The sequence below is a fragment of the Prionailurus viverrinus genome, chromosome X (genome assembly GCF_022837055.1).
Source record: "Prionailurus viverrinus isolate Anna chromosome X, UM_Priviv_1.0, whole genome shotgun sequence".
Classification (NCBI taxonomy): domain Eukaryota; kingdom Metazoa; phylum Chordata; class Mammalia; order Carnivora; family Felidae; genus Prionailurus; species Prionailurus viverrinus.
The window spans coordinates 20,301,036-20,308,229 of NC_062579.1; positions in this window are offsets into that span (position 1 = coordinate 20,301,036).

The following is a 7,194-nucleotide window of genomic DNA, read 5'->3' on the forward strand; positions in this document are numbered from 1 at the left end:
CTCAGTTTCCTAGAGTGCCAACATCACCCTCCCCTCCATTGTGATTCCAGGAACAAAGGCAAGAAGGAAATGGCAGGTAACATTAAATTTCCTTATAACCTGCAGCCATTGACAAATACTTGAAGCAAATAGAGTACAACATTTCTCCAGGAACCCCTTGCCAGTCCTAATGTTAATGACTTACTAGAGGAAAAACAACCTTAGCTTGATAATAGCAAGGCCTCAGGTATCTTAAGAGTCTTCTTAAGCATATCAAAGTCCTTTTGGAGGCCTCCCTTTTGGTTGTATCTCTCCTAACTCCATAGTATATAACTAGTCACTCTTCACAACCCCAGTGCAGCTCTTTCTGTCCATGGGTCCTGTCCCCGTGCTTTAATAAAATCACCTTTTTGCACCAAAGACGTGTTCAAGAATTCTTTCTTGGGTGTCAGCTCTGAATCCCGCCCCCCCATCACTCCAAAACCCCATCATTACTACGGTATATCTGTCTCCATCCTTTACTGACCTACTCTGAAATGAATTCTATTAAATTCAAAGGTGACATTCCTATATGAGATATGAGAAACTAAAATAAAGTTATCCAAGATGTATAAGACAAACGAGTGAGGAGATCTGCTTAGACAAAATCAGACCAGACACTAGTTCATAGGCAGCCCTCATGAATGTTTCTATTTAAAAAAATCATACATTAACACAATGGCTACAGAATGAGACTATACATGTACTTGAATTTTAGTGACTTCTGGCTACGGTCTAACAAGTCTGCCTTTCTTTTCTTACCAGCTAAGTAAACAACAGAATTTATCTGTTAATGGCAGACACTTTAAAATTCTTTATTCACCTGGAAATGAGCACAGTTGAGGTCACATATTATAGCTACCTGCTTCCTCAATTCAGATTTGCCTAGCAGGTTCATTTCAATATAACAGAAGGTGTCATCTGCTCGTCTGCACTATGCACTAATGAAAGGGACAAGTTTAATGCGTTTTGTGCTTAGGTTGCTAGGCTTCACGGCTGGTCCTGTCCTTCCCCGCACTTTGATTCTGAGCATTCTGAGATTTGGTCAGCTAAGGATAAATGAAATCTACCAGATGGTTAAGAGGTATGTTGCTAACAAGTTAACCCATCACATTATCTAAGGACTCTTTCATTTTCTGCAGGCGACCATTGCTCGAAGTAAAGAGGCCATCAGATACTTCCTTTAAAAAGACACCATTATGGAACACTGACTAGATGTTACCCACCATCACCCCCAAGTGACTGGCCTGATCTTGGATGTTTTAAGGTAACCCCTGGAAGTTGAACAGGAGTGTGTGTTGGCAGACAGCCTAGAGCTGCTGAGTTGGGTTGTGGGCAATAGCCAGAATATGGGAATTAACATGCAAAAAAAATAAGACACATTAAAGAATTATCAGTGGATTCAACAGTGCTTTAGTTCAATTACAGTACAGATTTAGTTCAATTACAGTTAGCTTGATAAACATCCACCATATATATGGATTTTATTTGATTTTTTTAAAAATAGACTTTATTTTTTAGAGTAGTTTTAGGTTTACAGAAAACTTGAGCCTAAAGTTCTAGTTCCCATATGCTCCCACCCTAATACATACCCACAGATTTGCCCATTATTGACATACTGCAATAGTGTGGTACATTTTTTTTACAATTAATGAGCTAATATCAATACATTATCATTAATTAAAGTCCATAGTTTATATTAACATCCATTTTCTCTATTGTATGGACGGACCCCTATAGATTTTGACAGATGCATAATATCAGGTATCCACCATTATAATGTCATACAGAAGAGTTCCACTGCCCCCAAATCCATCATTCTTTTACTTTTAAACTGTCAGGAATCTTGATACACAAAATCAGTTTCTTGTAGACAGCATATAGTTGAGTCTTTTTGAAATTTTTTATCCAATCTGACAAATTCTGCTTTTAACTGGTATTTACATTTAAAGCAATTATCGATATAGTTGTACTAAACTCTACTATTTGTGTAACTTTTTTCCATCTGGTGCATTTGTTCTTTTTTGTCACTTTTTTTGTGCTCTCTGGTATTAATTGAGCATTTTATATGATTCCCTTTGATCTCTTCTCTCATATCATTTATACTCTTTTTAAGCATTCTCAACAGTTTTCTAAGGGTTTATAACATACATTTTAAAATAATCTTAGTACACTTCAGAAAGCACTATACTGTTTCACATGTAGTGCAGATTCCTTATAACAGAGTATTTTCCAATTCCTTGTCTTTTGTGACACTGCTCTCATTCATTTCACTTATTCATATGCTCTAATCATCTAATACATCGTTACTATTGTTGCTTAAAACAAGCATTCTTTAAAAATTAGAACTGAAAAAAGTTACAGTTTTTATTTTACCTCCATTTATTCCTTCTCCGATGATTTTCCTTTTTTTTATGGGCATTCAAGTTTCTGCCCTATATCATGTTCCTTCTGCATAGTGAATTTAACATTTCTTACATAGAAACAATTTAATTGTTGAGACAATGAATTGACTCATTTTTTTCTGAGAATTTTTTTATTTCTCTTTCACCTTTAAAGGATAATTTTGTTGGATGTAGAATTCTAGATTAGCATTCTTCTTTCAATACTTAAAGGATTTCATTTCACTCCCTTCTTGTTTCCATGTTTCTGATGAGAAGTTTGCTATAATTTTTATTTTTCTTTCTTCTATTGGAAGCTGTTTTTGACCCCTCTGTTTTTCTTCACAATTTTACTCTTGTCTTTGGTTTTCTGCAGTCTAAATATGATATGCTTAGGTGTTTTAGTATTTATCTTGGTGTTCTCTGAGCTGCCTGGATCTATGATTTGCTGTCTGTCCCTAATGTTAGAAAGTCGTTGATTTATTTCTTCAAATATATTTTCTACCCTCATTCTTTCTTCCTTTAGTATTACAATGATTTATATATTACACGTTTTGATAATGTCACAAAGTTCTTGGATCTTTTGTTAATTTTTGTTCTTTGCTTCTTTTTTTGATTCACTTGGGGAGGTTGCTTTCCACCTATCTTCAGGTTTACTGATTGTTTCCATAACTGTGTCACATCTCCTATGAGCCTGTTAAAGGCACTTTTCATTTCTCTTACTGTATTTTTTATTTTTAGCATTTATTTATTTTATTTTTTATTTTTTGAGAGAGAGAGAGACAGAGAGAGAGAGGGAGAGAATCTCAATCAGGCTCCCTGCCCAGTGTGGAGCCCGATGCAGGGCTTGATCCCACAACTGTGAGATCATGACCTGAGCCAAAATCAAGTCAGATGTTCAACTGACTGAGTCACCAGGTGCCCCTCTAGCATTTAGTTTTGGTTCTTACTTATAGATTCCATCTCTGATGAAACTACCTATTTGCCCTTGCATGTTGCCTATTTGTCCAATTAGAACCCTTAAAATACTAATCATGTTTATTTAAACTCCTTGTCTAATAATTTCAAAATCTGTATCAGGTCTGTCTGGTTCTGATGCTTTGTCTTTTCAGACTACGTTCTTTCTTGCTTTATTGTATGTCTTATAATTGTTTTTGACAGACAGATATGTAGGTACTGAAGGAAATATGCTTTTAGTACAAATATGTATATTAACATGGCTAGGAGTTGGCCTATATTTAATGTTTATTGCAGCTATAATACCTGTAGTGTCTAATTTCTGTCTCCTGTCTTTGCTTTAGGGCTTCTCTTTGCATTGGTCTTCAGGGAGCATCTGTGTTTTTCACCTCTTTCAGCTGTAATCCATTGTTAGTATACTGGAGGTATATGTTGCTGTGGTAGTACTGGGGGGGGGGGTGGTTAAGAGAATTGTTCCATAATCTTCTGATTAAATCAAAGTATTTTAGTTTGCCTGTTTCAAGGGGGTGTAGCCATCACAAATATTTCTGTCCCTCTTCCAGGCATATAGCACCCTAGCCCCCTCCACTTCCTTACCTGGGTGCATCATTCCCAGTCTATTTCTTTGGAGACCTATCTCTTGCTGATTATGTTTTGTTTTGTTTTGTTTTCCTTTGTTGAGACAGAAAGGCTGTGGTTGTTCCTCCCCTCTCCCTGCCAGAGCCACTAGCTGATTTTCTGGGATCCTCACTGTGCCCATTTGGTGTAGTGCCTGGAGGGAAAGCCTGTAAATTTGGAGTCCCCTTTATGATTGCAGCCTCCGGGAGTTTTGTAATCTCACACTAGTGGGCATTCAGCCTCCAGCTATTTGTCAACATTACTAGTGAAGTAATTGGTTCTACCTGTATAGCTTGTAGCAGCTTCTGCTCTAGGTAAGCATTTCACTGTATCTCTATGAATGTGGCTATCCTGTGACCTCTGTGACCTCAGTTCCCTGTTGGAAAGTTGTTGATTTTCCATTTTTCCAGCTATTTTTTATTGTAAATATGACAGAAGTGATGACTTCTAAGCTCTTTATATGTTGGAGCTGAAACCAGAAGTCTTTAAGCCCTTTATTTTGAAATTATTTTAGACTCATATAGGAATTGCAAACATAATACAGAGAGTTCCTGTGGACTATCTCTCTTATTCCTCTGAATATATCAAGTTATGTAATGATAGTAAAATTATCAGAAATTGGGAAGTGTTATCAGTACAATATTGACTAATCTAAAATCTAATTTGCTTTTAACCAGTTTTAACATGAAATGAGTGATTTTGTGGTTATTGCATTGTTTTGTTTCACGTTGTTTTGTTTTGTTTTGTTTGGTGTATAGTTTAGGAAATTTTGCCATATGTATAAATTTTTCTAACCATGACCACAGTCACAATACAGACTGTTCCAAAACTCCAAAGAAATGCCCTGGTATGCCTGTATATAATCATGCCCTCCCCACAACCCTAGGGCTGGAAACCACTTTTTTTCTCCATTACATAATTTTATCATTTTGAGAAGTTTATGTAAATTGATTTATTCAGTAACCTTTGAATATTGCTATTTTCACTCAGCAACATGCCCTTGATGCCCATCCAAGTTGTTGCTTGTATCAATAATCTATTCCTTTTTATTGCTGAGTTGTATTCTACTGTATGAGTGTATATCACAGCCTGTTTATCCATTCACCTGTTGAAGGGTATTTGGCTTGTTTCCAGTTTTGTGCCTATTACAGATGAAGCTGCTATGAACAATTTTCATTTCTCTAGGGTAAGTACTCAGGAAGAGCCTGGTGAATCATATACATGTTTAATTTTATAGAAAACTGCTAGTTTGTTTTCCAGCGAGCCTGCAACATTTTACATTCCCACTAATTTACATTTACCTAAAGGATAATGATGTTGGATACCTTTTTTTCAAATTTTTATTTAAATTCCAATTAGTTAACATATAGTGTAATACTAGTTTCGGGAGTAGAATTTAGTGATTCATCACTTACATGTAACACGCAGTGGATGTTGAACATCTATCTTTTAATCTGCTTATTTGCCTCTTTGGTGATGCTTGTGTTCAAATTCTATGCCTTTTTTAAAAATTTGACTTTTTCTTGCTTAATGTTGAGTTTAAGGAGTTTTTGCCTGTACAAATCCTTTGTTGGATATGTGACTTGCAAATATTTTCTTCTAGACTGTGGCTTGTCTTATTCCCTTAGCAATGCCATTCCCAGACCAAACTTTTAAATTTTGATCGAGTTCAATTTATCCATTATTGTTCTTATATATCCTGATTTGGGGGACAGGTCTTCTAGGTCAGCAAGATAGTCTCCTGTGTTTTGTCTAAGTTCTATATTTAGAACTATGACCCATTTTAAATAATTTTTGAATAAGGTATGAGGTTTAGGCCAAAGTTCACTTTTTTTTTTTTAATCCTATAGAAGTCTAATTGTTCTAACATCATTTGTTGAATAAACAACCATTTCTTTACTGAACTGCTTTTGCTATGTTACCAAAATCAGTTGGCTATTCCGGTATGGTTCTATTCCCAGACTGTAGTTTGTTCAATTTATCTATGTGTCTATCCCTCTGTCAATACTACAGTCTTGATTAATGTAGTTATACATTTAGTCTTACCATCCAGTGGTATAATTCCTACAACTCTATTAACCTTTTTAAAAATTCTTTTAGCTATTCTAGTTCCTTTGTTTTTCCATATGAACTTTATTTTATTTTCTTCAAATTTTTATGTAAATTCTAATCACTTAACATATAGTGTAATACTGGTTTTAGGAGTAGAATTTAGTAATTCATCACTTACATATAACACCCAGTGCTCAAAACAAGTTCCCTCCTTAATGCCCATCACACATTTAGCCCATCCCCTGCTCCTTCCCCTCCAACAACCTTCAGTTTGTTCTCTATACTTAAGAGTCTATTTCCTGGTTTGCCTCTCTCTCTCTTTTCCCCTATGTTCATCTGTTTTATTTCTGAAATACCATATATTAGTGAAATCATCCGGTATTTGTCTTTCTCTGACTTATTTCACTTAGCATAATATACTCTAGCTCCATCCACATCATTGCAAATGAAAAGACTTCATTCTTTTTGATGGTTAATATTCTATTTTGTGTGTATGTGTATACACACACACACACACACACACACATCTTCTTTATCCAAAGTTTTAGCTATTCTAGTTCCTTTGTTTTTCCATATAAATTTTAGAATCAGGTTATGTGTATCGATAAAACAGCCAGTGGAGATTTTTATAGATTTGTTAAACTTGCAGATCACTTTGAAGAGAATTGCCATCTTTACTGTGTTGATTCTTTTGATATATGGATATAGTAATTCTATTTCTTTAAATCTTTGATTTCTTCCATTAGCCTTTTGCATTTTTCAGCTATTGTAAATGTACTGTGTTTTTTTTAATTTCGGGTTCCAATTATTTATTGCTAGTATGTAAAAATATGATTTTATTCTGTGATCTTGCTTGTGTCCTGAAACCTTGCTAAGATAACTTATTAAGGGGTTTGGGAGGATTATTTGCTTTCTTTTTTTACCCTTAGATTCCTTGGTATTACTTTAAAAAAAATCAGTAATCTGCAAATAGGAACATTTTATTTCACTGTTTAAAATGTGCATGATTTTTATTTCTTTTTCCTGTATTATTGCACTGGCTAGGACTCCCAGCACTATGTCAAACAGAAGTGATGAGGGTGGACATACTTGTTTTATTCCCAAACTTAATGGAAAAGCATCTTCCACCATTAAGTCTAATATGAACTGTAAGGTGTTTTTTTTTTTT